A 14,421-nucleotide genomic window follows, 5' to 3' on the forward strand; every position below is an offset into this window, starting at 1 on the left:
GTAAAAGTCTTTGAACCATACTACAGTGTATTATTTATTTAACTATTTTTAAATAAGGCCACTGCATATTGTAGTATAGTGAATAATGGAAGGCAGCTGGCAAGTACAGCCCAAAAACCTCATTCTCATAGCTTTCTCCTTAGTGCATTTGCCTCCCATGCAGGACTTGGTTCGATCCACACTCGGAATACGATAAATGTAAATGCTTTTGAACTACTTGGATTTTACTACAGAAATCTGTTGTGTAAAGTAAGATACCTTATATGTAAATAAATAAATAAATAAATAAAATACAGTAATTGAGTACTTTGTTCATATTACTATACCGTATATTAGGCCCCAAGTCTAGGGTAAAACAACATGGGCATAATAAACGGGAAAAAAACAAATGTCTGGGTGGTGGATTTCCCAAACAAAACCAAAACTTAATGTAAAAGATTCCCTGTGTTCAACAACCAAACTCAGACACTCAGTTGAGGACACTCATACTACATGAATGAGTTGGTCTGTTGTAATCTTTTGACATTTTTGTAACACAGTCCTTTCCCACACTTTAACCACACTGCAAAAAAAATGCTTTTCTTACTTAGATTTTTTTTGTCTTGTTTCTAGTCTAAATATTTAAAATGGGGGGGGGGGGGGGTTCCTCATCCACCACCAGTGTGCAGCCATTTTGCTGCCAGACCGCACACCACACACCAGCTGATAGGTGGAGAGGAGACAGAGTGATGAAGCCATTTATGATATGGGGAGGGTTAGGAGGCCATGATTAGAGGCAGAATTAAACCCCTACTCTTTTTCGAAGGACATTCTGGGATTTTTAACGACCAAAGAGAGTCAGGACCTCGGTTTAATGTCTCATCCGAAAGACGGCTCTCACTGAGCAGTATATAGTCCCCGTCGCTATAATGGGGCATTAGGACCCACACAGACCGCAGGTTGGGTGCCCCCTGCTGGCCTCACTAACACCACTTCCGGCAGCAACCCAGCTTTCCCATGTGGTCTCCCATCCAGGTACTGACCGGACACAGCCCTGCTTAGCTTCAGTGGGTGACCATGTGAGAGTTGCAGAGAGCTAGCTGCCAGCGTATTACAGTAGTATATTGTGTAAATTATACTTACTTTAAACTGAACACCACCATATTTACTTCGGAAGAAGAAATAACCATCATGGGAAAAACAGAGCTCCAACTAATTTAACAGCTGCTCACAGACCTAAATACTATGCACGCAAACCTGGTGGCAGTTCACAATTATAAAAAAGCAGAGTTCTAACTCACTACATAACAAAACTACCAGTTAATGACAACTATTCCAGTCAGCAAACAGAAAAAAACAACAAAAAAAAAACAATCAGCATTATCTAGTAAATATTTAATCATCAACAGAGTGTCAATGCAGCAGTGCATGCTGGGAACTTGGGAATCCTTAAAGGGATAGTTCACCAAAATAAATAAATAAATAAAACTTTTACCTCTCCCAAAATGCACACTCTGCACCTGAAAAGTGTTGACTTACAGCACATCTATGATCAATTGCACCTGCAGGCTGATGCAAGTCAGCTGAAGCAGGAGTTTCCTCAGAGCTCCTCATGCTGCATTTCTGGTTGTGGGCTGAAGAGGAAGATTTGCTCTGCCTTGAAATGCTTGAATAAAATGCTCAGTGTGGTAAGTAGAAGTGAAATAAATAAACCCTTAAGTCATGGAACACCAGGGAGTTGTGACTGATGTGATACCACCCGCCATGATTTAAGGTGTGCTGAGATACCAGAGACGATGACAATAAATCTCTTTGTGCGGGCTCCATCAAACAGAAGCATGTAAGGGCATCCAGCGGGCAGAAGAAGCTCTGCAGACATCATTATTCTGTACGTCTGCTACAATCAAACAAACAAAAGATCAGAGGAGGTGTCAGGTGTCAGATACACAAAATGGAACACAAAATGTTATGGTAAAATATTGTTTATTGAAAATAGATGCACATTAAATGTGAAATAGATGTCAGAATGGTTCATTAAATTTGTAAAGTAATGATAACATTACTATAATATGATAACATTCACTGTATAAGAAATGCATGGTTTCACACAATTCATTCATGCTGCCCCAACACAAATTAAGTTAACTTAACACCTCTGACAAATTTATGTGGATTGAACATCAAGAAAAATTAAGTCGTCCCAATTAAATCTCAAGAATTGTGTTGTTTCAGCTCATTTTTCAAGTAGTTTGAAAAAGTAAAAAAAAACATATTTTTTTAGTGTTTCAAATGCTATTATTTTTTTATTATATATATATATATTTTTTTTATATATATATATTTATATATATATATATGTATGTATATTTTAATTTAATTATTTAAAATGGGTTATTCCATCATATATTGATTTATAGCTCTTCTGAAGTTAATATATTCTATTGTCCTCTCTGAATATAGTTTATGTTTTGAAAAATTGTTGTTTTTTTTATTTGGAAAGTAAAGGTAGTCCATAGTTTACATAGTAAAAGAAAAAACACATTTTACTCGCACATAATTTTAATTTTAAACCCAATAAAACTACGAATTTACATAGGATCCCTATTTTTAACAGATAATTTTTCTATCTATAAAATCATAATTTATTATTTATACAGGTAATATAATGGTAATATTTTCAGAGTTAACAATTTAAAATTGTAAAAAATAAAAATAAATGCATAAAAAAAAATCTATGATTTTTGAATGGTCATATGACCCAAAAGAAAGACCAAAGAAATGGTTTTCCCATCATAATAATACATTGCATTTTATGTATTATTTTACATTTTAATATATATTAAGAAGGTAAACGTAAGTTGATTGCAGTTATATTCAATTGAAATTACATTTAAGTTTTTGACTGACATTTTTATGCAAAGTAATTAATATGACACTAAAGACACAAAATGTGTTTAATCTGTTCTTCTTTTCTTTGGGAATAGAACCCACAACCTTTGTGTTGCTAGCATCATGCTCTGTTATTCAAGTTAAAGAAAGGCCATGATTATATTTATGTTAAACATTAAAAGGTGTATCATCAGAATTTTAAACTGAAACACAAACAAAAGTCAAGATCAACAAATTACTGATCAATGGCAGATTCAAGCATATTTATAGATCTAATATAGTAAAGTTTTGTCATCCAAAAAATACATTGCATTTTAATATACAGTTTAAGTCAGAAATATTAGCCCCCTGATTTTTTTCTTCTGGAGAAAGTCTTATTTGTTTTATTTCAGCTCAAATAAAAGCAGTATGTATTTTTTTTTAAAAAGCCGTTTTAAGGTCAGAATTATTAGCCCCTTTAAGCTATATTTTTTTCTCGATAGTGTACAGAACAAACCATCGCTATACAATAACTTGCCTAATTACCCTAACCTGCCTAGTTAACCTATTTACCCTAGTTAAGCCTTTAAATGTCACCTTAAGCTGTATAGAAGTGTCTAAAAAATATCTAGTTAAATATTATTTACTGTCATGATGGCAAAGATAAAAGAAATCAGTTATTAAAACTAATATACAGTGGGGCTAATAATTCTGACTTCAGCTGTACATATATTTATTAAGATTGAAATTTAAGTTGATTGCAGTTACTTTCAATTTAAATCATTTCACGATATCACTGTTTTAGCCAAAAATTGTTTAAAAAATTATCCTTTACATTTAACAAACAATATTCAAAGTAATTTATATGACACTAAATATACAGGTAACACTTTATTCTGATGGTCCATTTGAGTATTAGTAGACTGTCAACTTAATATCTGTTGGTACTGCTCCTTCAACAGACTAACTGACTATGAGAAACTTTGTAAGTACATGTCAGTTTACACTAACCCTAACTCTAACCCCAACCTTAACAGTCTACTTATAATCTAACGAGAAATAGTTGACGTGTGTGACCAAGATACACAAAGCATTTAATATGTTCTTGCTTTCCCTGGGAATCAAACCCACAACCTGTGTGTTGCTAGCATCATGCTCTACTGTTCAAAGTAAAGGAATTCTTATTTTATACATTTTTTATTTTTATCAGCATATTTAACTGCTGCTGAAACATAAACAAGTACAGTCAAGATCAATAAATTAAGCACTGATCAATGGCACAATTATGCATATTAATTGATTTATTAAAGATTAACTAAAGTTAACTTTGGTGAGTACTGGACAGCATAAACACGTCATGTGAGAAACGTGAGCATGTGTTCAATTTTGGGATCCATCAAAGGTCAATTGCACTTCCTTCAACTTTGATTCTCTTTACTTTTCAATCCCTCCATTTTGTTCAACCTTCAAACAAACAATGTTAAGGCAGAGAGAGCGGCGAGTGGCAGGCGATGGCTTTCTGAACGTTTTAGTGTTCTTCTTTCGGCGGCGGGTTTTGTATTTGCTTTTAATTTGTATCGATCTCTCTCACAGCCTTCCATTTTACTGATGTCAAAGGGCTGAGAGAGCATTACAATATACAATGTTTTCTCTCCGCTCTTATCGGGCAGGAAATGAAAAGCAAATGGCACCTTTGTGCCGGGACGTGCGGCCGGCTGGACAGACAGGGCTTTTGAAGTGAAGGCCGAAATTGAAAAGGTCACCAGTTCAACTCCCTGGACAATGACAAGCGTCTCTTTCCTCCTCTGACCGAGCCTGTGAGGAGATTAAACGTATCTGCGATAAGCCCAGGAATCAGCTGCCATGGTTTTCAGTGGCAGCCGGCAGCATGATCGAAAGAGGCAAAAGTGCTGCCGTTTGCCAAAAACGCGGGGCTTGGGATGGACCGAATCAGTCACCGCTGACCTTGAAATGATCTCTGCCAACCAGACACTTTCGTCTCTTGTTTTCAGGGAGAAAATCCTACAGCAGACGACACAAATCAATATCGGAGCAACAAAAGGATCAGTCAATTTGATTAGCAGCGATATGATAACAGACTTCACTGTCCAATGGGCTAGCTCAGATGGAGTAACAAGGATTTAAGTTAGCGTCCGAGTAATAAAAGTAGGAGCCTCTCTGGGTTAAAAGTAATTAAAATAACTAAGTAGATTTCAGTGGTGTTGTTGGTATTGAGGGAAAAATTACAGCCTTTTTTCATATTTGAATCTTCATTTTACAGCTACTAAATGAGTTTGGAAAATAAGTACTCCATTTTTTTAAATTCTGTATTGGATTTTTTTTGTTTGTTTGTTTTGTTGTAGAATGCACAAAGTAATCATTCTGTAGATGGCAGCTCACATACATAAAGATTCATTTGCCAGCAAATTAACTAAAGTTTACTCATTTGTTCGTTTTTCTTTGGCTTAGTCCCTGAATAAACGGAATGAACCTGTGGGAGAAATAGAGAACCTGGAGAAAATCAATGCGAACACGGGGAGAACATGCAAACTCCACACAGAAATACCAACAGGCCAAGCCGAGACTCGAACTAGCTACCTTCTTGCTGTGAGGTGACAGTGCTAACAACTGAGCCACTGTGTTTAATTATAGTTCATTCTCATCTCATCTCATTTTCGTTCACTTTTCCGGGCTGGGTCACAGGGGTCCCTCTCCCCAGACACTTCCTCCAGTTGCTCCGGGAGGATCCCAAAGCGTTCCCAGGCCAGCCGAGAGACAGAGTCCCTCCAGCGTGTCCTGGATCTTCCCTCAGGCCTCATGCCTGGAACACATCTTTAGGTAGGCATCCAGGAGGCAGCAGAAAGAGATGCCCAAGCCACCTCAGCTGACTTTTCTCGATGTGGAGGAGCAGCAGCTCTACTCACGGCTCCTCCTAGGTGACAGAGCTCCTCACCCTATCCTTAAGGGTGCGCCCTGCCACCCAGCGAAGGAAACTCATTTTGGCCACTTGTATCTGAGATCTTGTCCCAAGATCTCAGATACCTAAAGCTCATCACCATAGGTGAGAGTAGGAACATAGATTGACCAGTAAAATGAGAACTTTGCCTTTCGACTCAGCTCTTCTTTACCACAACCGACAAATGCGTCGACTGCATTACTGCTGCTGCTGCACCAATCCACCTGTAAATCTCACGTTCCATCCTTCCCTCACTCGTGAACAAAAGCCCAAGATACTTGAACTCCTCCACCTGGGGTAAAGACTTTCCTCCAACCTGGAGATGGCAAACCACCTTTTTCTGGTGGAACACCACGGCCTTGGAATTGGAGGTGCTGATTATCATCCCAGCCGTGTCACACTTGGCAGTAAACCACCCCAGTGCATGCTGAATGTCCATGTTCGATAAGCCAACAGAACAACATTGTCTGAGAATAACCAAACCAGACCTCCTCCAGCCCAAAACTGCACTTTAAAATTCTGTCCATAAAAATTATGAACAGAATTGGTGACAAAGGGCAGCCCTGTCGGAGCCCAACATGCTCTGGAAACAAGTCTGACTTATTGCCGGCAAAACACATTTGAAATGGTTGGGCATACTCCCATGAACCCTCAAGCACCCTGGTGAGGGCATAGAGTTGGTCCAGTGTACCCCGGCTTGGACCAAAACAGCATTGTTCCTCCTGGATCCTTGGTTTAATCTTTTTTAAATTTAATTAAAATCACTTTGTAGCTACAGTATAAAAATTAAAACAAATAAAATGACAGCCGATGGACAAGCTAAATCAGCTTGGAACATCAAATGTGGCGTAGAGAAAAGCAGTAGGGCTTTTAGAAAGAGCCCAAGGGTGCCCATAAGAAGAGTCAGAGAATAAGGAGACAGAGCAACAATTGTAATTATCCTTCATCTCTTCCTCAACCATGTGACCAAAACCAAATCTGAGACATTCAAATGAACCAATCAGCAGGTTAGAGCTTCCTCAAGGTGTGATAACCCTCAATGTATACCCATTTCAGCCTACAGGCTTTGATCTTATCAGCCTTACTTTACCTTTAAGTATTCAAATAATCTCTTCAGGGAAGAAAGACTGGTCTACAATAAAATAAAATAAAAATCATTTGATCATTTTCAGCCTTTCATTAGATAAGGTGTTAACTGATGATTCAACGAGGTTGATAGAAATACATTTATATAGTACAAATCTCATCCTGGAAGGCCAATGTCTTACTTCAGCATCAACCTGTCTGGAAGTTTCTAGTGATCTAGAACAGTGTTTCTCAACTGGTGGGGGAACGTTTTCAATGGGTCGCGGGGTGTGTGATCAAAAAATAAAAACAACAAAAGTAAAATTTTTAACTCAATTTGCTTATATCTGACTTTTATTTTGAAATGCGCGTGCGATAACCGTACCGTCTGACATGTGAAATTTCAGTTAATTATAGCAACAAATATGTTGAAGCGCAAGAACGACCTCAAATATGTAAAGTATGGATTTACATTGACGACAAAAAAGGCTTAAAACCTCAGTGTGTCATATAGTGAGGTGCTCTCACAAGAGAGCATAAAACCTTCTAAATTGAAACGACATTTAGAAACCAAACATCCCAGTTGCAAGGACAAACCTGTGGACTATTCTCAAAGACTCCAAAAGCTGAGGGCATCACAAAACTGCCTAACATCTTCATGTTCAAAACAAGTACAGGCACTCCACGCATCGTACTGTATAGCTTACCGTTTAGCTAAGGCCAAGAAAGCCCACACAATAGCAGATGAGCAAATAACTGGTGATTATTATAAAAATAGTTATGATTATTTTAATAATTTTATTTTAATTTGCTGGTTTGTTCTGTTCAACAGGATCATGTGTTGATGTGCTAATGTTTTATCAAAAGTTCAGTTTAGTTAATGGTAACTGAACTTTTCCTTACTCTAACCACTGTTTACAGTATTTGACATTTTTACTCTGTAATATTACTATAATTTGATACATTTTGATTTACCGGTCACTACTTGTGTATGTTAACAAATAAATACAAATGAATTATAATTCCTAAAATTTTATTAAAGTTCCTAAAAATTTTGGTCATGGCATGATGACCATGTAAAAATGGGGGTCCCATGGCCAAACCAGTTGAGAACCACTGATCTAGAATACCATGGTTAAATGCTGCAGCAATTATTAATAGAATTTTGGCAACTAAACTTAGAAGGACAGTGGCCCTCCAAAAGCAGTACTGGACATCCCTGGTGTAAGATGTTAAGTAAATTATAAGGTACATCTAGTCGGTTGTTCTAATAATAAAGCCCAACAGGTTTAAACTGGAGGGCTTTATTCTGTACACTTATTACATGGCTACTTTCCAGAAAAGTAAACAATTATGTAAGTAAAAGTCAGGGAATGTCTCATTTTTACTGTTTGTTACAAGCTGTTCACACATTGGCATCTTAAATAATAATATTAATACAACATTTTTTTTACAAATAGCTCCAACATGGATTAAATAATTGTACAGAGGGCAACACCAGAGGGAAATCTGACAAGATCAAGTTGTTATAATCAAAGATGTTTTTAAAAATTCCAAATATGTTTTATTAAATGATTCACCATAAGATCAAAAACTTGTATTTAAAAATTGATGAGCCTGAAAAATAGATGTATTCCATATCATCAAGACTTTAAACTGATTAGATATCAAGCACTAGAAATTTAAAGATCATTGGTCTGATTTCCAAGAAATATATTAAATGATGAAATAAGTAATTTGTATGTGCTCTTAATAAAAATGCATAGATGTAAAGACAATCATTGTGCTGTCAGTTGGTTTAGGTTCAAATAAAAAGTAATTTAAACCCAAAACACACATATACACTATAAAAGAGCAATATCACACAAGTAGCAGTGCGATGTGGCTAAAAATCAGCACTGGTGGGAGGCGTGCTTAGTGTCCCTCCAGGGACAATACACAGCCACATCGCACTGCTACTCGTGTGATATTGCAATATTGAACTACTTTCTTCCACCATTCATTTCCATCTGCAGCTGACGTCAGAACAGCTGAAACCATTGCTAATTCACCAACGTCACTTTAAAGCTAGTTTTTAAATGATTCTCTAGCGTAATGTATAAAGTGATATCAAAACAGGTGATTTTACTCACATTTAAAAATTGTGAGGCAGAACGGCATGAAATGCCATCAGTCAACAGAGATTTCGGGAGATCACAATATTAATATAGTATAAATACAGCACGACAACATACAAAAGAGAGAGATTTACTTTTGTCACATACCTGTATAATAATGATTTGATCAGCTGTGGATTGATATTACGCTGTTTTTTTCTCTTAGGGCTTATTATGTGGTCTCTGTCGCCATCTTTTGAATGAACATAGTCAACTGTCTTTGCTCAAAGACAGGCTAATGGCCATTGACACGCTGTCTCTCAGAAAGTATAAATATTTTGAAATAGTCACTTATAAATAAACTACATAGTTGCAATCTAAACAACTTCATTCTCCACTAAAAAGCCTCAAAAGCACATTATGTTGTCCAACAGCAGCAATATTTGTCTAACTGTGGAGTGTACTCTGCTTGTTGCTGTATTCGGGCGGAATGATACACAAGGATGAAGGGTTAAAAACCTGGATGAGTGCCTTATACTGGCAAAATATCACACAGCTATCAGCCAATCAGCTTCAAGAGACAGTTTTGTTGTATAAAAGTGTATAAATCAGAGAAATGCTAATATATTAACAAATATTCAAAGTACACACACAAAAAAGCAGTGGCTGCTGCAGCCTTAACCTCTTATCTGCAGGCTAAATTCCATCTCATAACCGATTAATGTTTGACATTTTAAATATTCATGAGAAAACAAAATAGTTCCAGCATTGTTATTCATAAACGATCAAATTCCACCATCGCCAAATTGTTAATCTTGTCCCTGGGTTTTCAATTACGCCCTTTGAAAAGGATTTTAATGCATTTCCCAGAAATGAAGATGATGTCCACCTGTGTACAGAACCTGGCTAAGCTTCAATCATACAGGTTATTATTTATTAAACACTCTGTCTGCTTAAACTCCCACATGATATCAACCTTCATTATTGACCTCATCTCTTCACGCACACACACACACACAACATTTCGTGCTGTGCGGGGCAAACAAATCCAGACCGGCGCTTTAAGACAGACCAGCACAGATGGAAAACCCAGGCACACAAAAGCTCCTCACCCTGCGAGGGGCATATGAATCCACACACACGCACACACACAATCTGAAACATGCACAACCCCGTCAGGAGGGATGCCTGTGTTTAAACCCAAAGCCATGACTGGAAAGTAAAAGAGGAGGGACATGAAAAAGAGACAACAAATCCCTCTGCATTTAGATCCCTCACAAAAGAATTTTTTGAAGAACTCAACCCCCGTCGGGTCCCACACCGGCAGGTCTGTCAGCTGCCGAGTCCTCTGCCCCTTTTCTGATGCCGGAATTAGGCAGTTCAAATGACACGGCTGCCTCGAAGGCCCACAGACGGTGGACCGGCGCTCCTGAGGTTTCAAAGAGCGTCCAGCCAGCCGCTGTCAGGGGGGGACGTGGGTGTGCGGTGTGGAGATAACCTGCTCTGGACGGACTCTCTCTGGCCCCTCTGACAGGCTTATTAACGGGAACCTGCTGAGGGAGAGCTCTCTATCACCAGAAGAGATCTAAAGGAAGGGGAGAAAGCGGAGGGAAAAAAAAAAACAACCTTATCACTGGGACACCGGGGATTAGAGTCTGGTCTCCTCTGATAAATTAATTATTCCCTCTTATCTGTCACTCTCCACGGCTGTCAGACGAAGCTACCTGAAGCCAAAGCGCCAGAGCTCAGGTGGAGGTGCGGATGATGGAAGGACGTATGTAGAATGTATCTGACTGACCTTTTAAATGCACCGCGTTTTTTATTCGCTTGTAATTTTTGATGCTTTGATTTGGGGCTGTTTGGACGGCGCTGTGATCTCAGGGCCAAATGAGAGATGTTTTTTCTTTTCATTGGTCAAAAATGCAAAGGCTATGCATGTCTGATTTTAGTTTGTTAAAGAGATAGTTCCCCCAATATTGAAAATTCTGTCATCATTTTTTATGAGTTAAACAAAACAGAAGATTTATTTGGAAAATTTTGGAAACCTGTATCAATTGGCTTTCACATGTGTTTTTCCTAATGTGAAGTCGATAGTTACAGGTTTTCAGCTTTCTTCGAAATATATTATTTTGTGTTTAACAGCAACTCATAAAGGGTTGGAACCACTTAAGGGTTAGTAAATAGTAAGTTATAAGAGTTATATGAACATTTCTTTCCATTCTTACTAGGGCTGGGCGATATGGGCAAAATATCATATCCCGGTATCTTTAGAAGGAATAATGGTATACGATATCTATACGGAATTTTCCCAAAAATGGTTAATTTAGAGTTAAAGCCTTTTATTAAAACTTTATTAAACATTTTTTGAGCAAGATATAATTCAAACAAAGGGGTTTCCCTCCCTGTTTACAAATAAACAGCTGCACAAAAAATAAGAGCTGCACAAAATCTTTGATAAATTAAATACAGTACAGGTTTTTTTTTCCTGCTTAACACTATACACAGCACTACTTTGCTGTTGTGCAAATAACAAAGTAAACAGAACCATGGAAAACAGAGCTACATTGTCAGAGCAAAACAGGAACACAATTAAATAGTAACACAACAAAAAGTGTTAAATACACCGTATTTTGTCACAATTACAGTGTTGCCATAAGTAATCCTGTATACCACTGTTGTGTGATTTATAAACAACAATTGAATCAGCTGTATATGTTTTTTTTAGTTACACATTTACATGTATTGTGCACAATTCAGTGCGCATATCAAAGATCCCTAAAGATAAGTCTTTCACGTAATGTAAAAAATCCTACACCTTTTCTTTTGTTTAGTTTTGACTAAACCTATTTTACTGAATACTAAATAAGGAGACGAAAACGAATAGACTATAGATATAAGAAATAACGAAATAGTTTCAGAGTAGGCTACTGGTGAAATGCTGGTTAAGCATATAAATGTGAACAGTATAACAGACCAGAACGCAGAGCTAAATGTGTTATAGCGTAAATGTAAATGTCAACATGATTATTCATTCATAATTTTTTTTGCTTAGACTATACTAGAATATGTTTTACACAGCGGATGCCCCTACAGTCACAACCCAGTATTAAGAAAATACCTAATACTCGGACATACTACTTATCTCGCATACTGTTTTTATGCAACTTTAGACTGGAATAGACACACTAGAATCGTGAAACAAATAGGCTAATATATGCAAAATCAAATAAATAAATAAATGAATATTTGTTAGGCATGAGTCATTGACTGTCTTGACTTTAAGGCACAGCCAGTCTGAATTTACATTTCACTATGCTTACAGGTAGTGGCTTGTTTCAGAAAACTCATTTCAGATGGTTCATCTTGCTCCTGAAAATGCTATATGTTCGGCGCAAGCATTTTCATCTGAGAAGTCTGAAGCTAGTGGTAAACAAACACAACAGGAGGCAAACAAATAAATTCAAATTGCCTCACTCCAATGAAGACTCAATCACAAAAAGCCAGAAATGTTCATACGATCCCCAGAGCTTTGCCAGTGTATGCTGAGCGAGAGGCGGCGAGCCATTCACAAGGCGAACAATAACTCTTCAGATAGAGCCAAGATAGCCCTCTGTTTAATTCACACAAACGGCAATTTGAATTATTAAACAGAGCCTTTCAATTGGGCAATTAATTGTGTGCTATTGACTATCGCAATGACTGAAGATAATGTTCCCAGCTGGATTGTACTAAGAGAATCAAACCCCAGAGATCCCGTCAGCATAATTGCCAAAATTGCAGTGTATTTTACAATGTAAGACTTATTTTTCCACCATTATGTTGTTTTTCTTTTGCGCCGTATAATGCAGATCTTCTTAATTACCTCTTTTCCAAGATATTTCCAGGCCTAATGCTGAATGTTGTTTTTTTTTCATCATCAAAGCAAAATAAAAAGGTAATTACAATTAAAAACCAGTGGATGTGTCTTTTTCCTTGAGGTTGATGTAAAAATTACCTCATGTTCATGACGATTATAATTGCACCTTGCAAAACTAGAAATGTCCCAGCTAGAATATATTAAATATCAAAATGTAAAATTTTGGGAGATTAGATATTAACACAAAAAAACCACACAATGAAAAAACTTTGCTTTGTTTGTTTATGGTAGTATTTCTCCAATATATTGTTGATATTGATGACTATTTGGCCCTGTCTACACTGCCAGCTAAATGTGACCCAATGCTCATTGGTGACACAGATCGGATCTGTTCTGTGACCGTGTAAACCCAGAAAAAAATGCATACATTTGGATATTCAGAGAAAAGTTTTAGACCTCCTTCATATGTGGAAATGAATCAGATATCAATACAGCTATCAAGTAAAGAGGCAAATCGGATTATTGAGGCGCTCCATTTTGTACGTCATTAAACTTACAACAATGTGATACTTCTTTGCGGTTTAATGATGTAGAAGGAAGAGCATGTGTGGAGACGGCGACACGGTACACAACAACAACGGAAACGTGGAGGAGGAAAGTGGTCAGTGGCCACAATTTCTCTCCCACTAGACCTGAGACCTCTCTCGTACCTGCAAATTCCTCTGAATGGTGGAGGACACCATATTTAAACCATAGGTGCAAGCTGCGATGACGGCCCTTTCCCTCCTCTCCTGCCTCAAAATCATTTTAAAGTTGGGCTAACTTTGCATATTTCGCAGAGCTAAAAACAAGACAATTTCTTCCATCGTGGCTAGAGTGGTGCACTCTCAGGTACATATTTGTACTTAAAGAGTCCTTAGTAGTACCTCAAAAGGACATACCAGTACCCAAATGCACCTAAAATGTACCTTTAAGAGACCAATATGGATTCTTCAAGTAAAATTAAGTACCTTTTGAAAAGGCACTGCCCCAGTGACAACTCTTGTACCTTTATTTCTGAGAGTGTGCTGATGATTAAACCTGCCTTTACGCATGTGCGACGTAAACACATGAACACATGAATTGGATATGGGTCACAATTAAAAGAATGTGTAAACTGACAGGTAAAACAAATCATATATGGGCAACAAATCGGAATTGGGCATCAAGACCTGACAGTGTAAAAGGGGCCTTTGACAAACTTTTAATTAACTGTGTCAAGAATGAAACTATTTTCATTTCATGTGTAAAGTATTACAACTATTAATAAACATTAATTTGTTCTTTTTCCTTCTGCTTATTTATCAGGGGTCACCACAGCGGAATGAACCGCCAACTGTTCCAGCATGTTTTACACAGCGGATGCCCTTCCAGCCACAACCCAGTACTGGGAAACACCCATATACTCTCACATTCACACACAAACTAACAAACTATAGGTGATTTTAGTTTATCCAATTCACCTAAGGTGCATGTCTTTGGACTGTGGGGGAAACCGAAACACCCGGAGGAAACCCACGTGAACATGAGAAGAGCAAGCATACTTCACACAGAAATGCCAA

At 37.5% G+C, this 14,421-nt stretch overlaps 1 protein-coding gene across 14 annotated transcripts in view; it reads right to left on the bottom strand.

Moving 5' to 3' along the window:
* Positions 1–14,421, bottom strand: part of plxna2 (plexin A2) — a 775,253-nt gene that overhangs the window by 475,537 nt on the left and 285,295 nt on the right. The gene's annotated exons all lie outside the window — the stretch shown is intronic.

Source organism: Danio rerio, chromosome 23, assembly GCF_049306965.1.
Source record: "Danio rerio strain Tuebingen ecotype United States chromosome 23, GRCz12tu, whole genome shotgun sequence".
Classification (NCBI taxonomy): domain Eukaryota; kingdom Metazoa; phylum Chordata; class Actinopteri; order Cypriniformes; family Danionidae; genus Danio; species Danio rerio.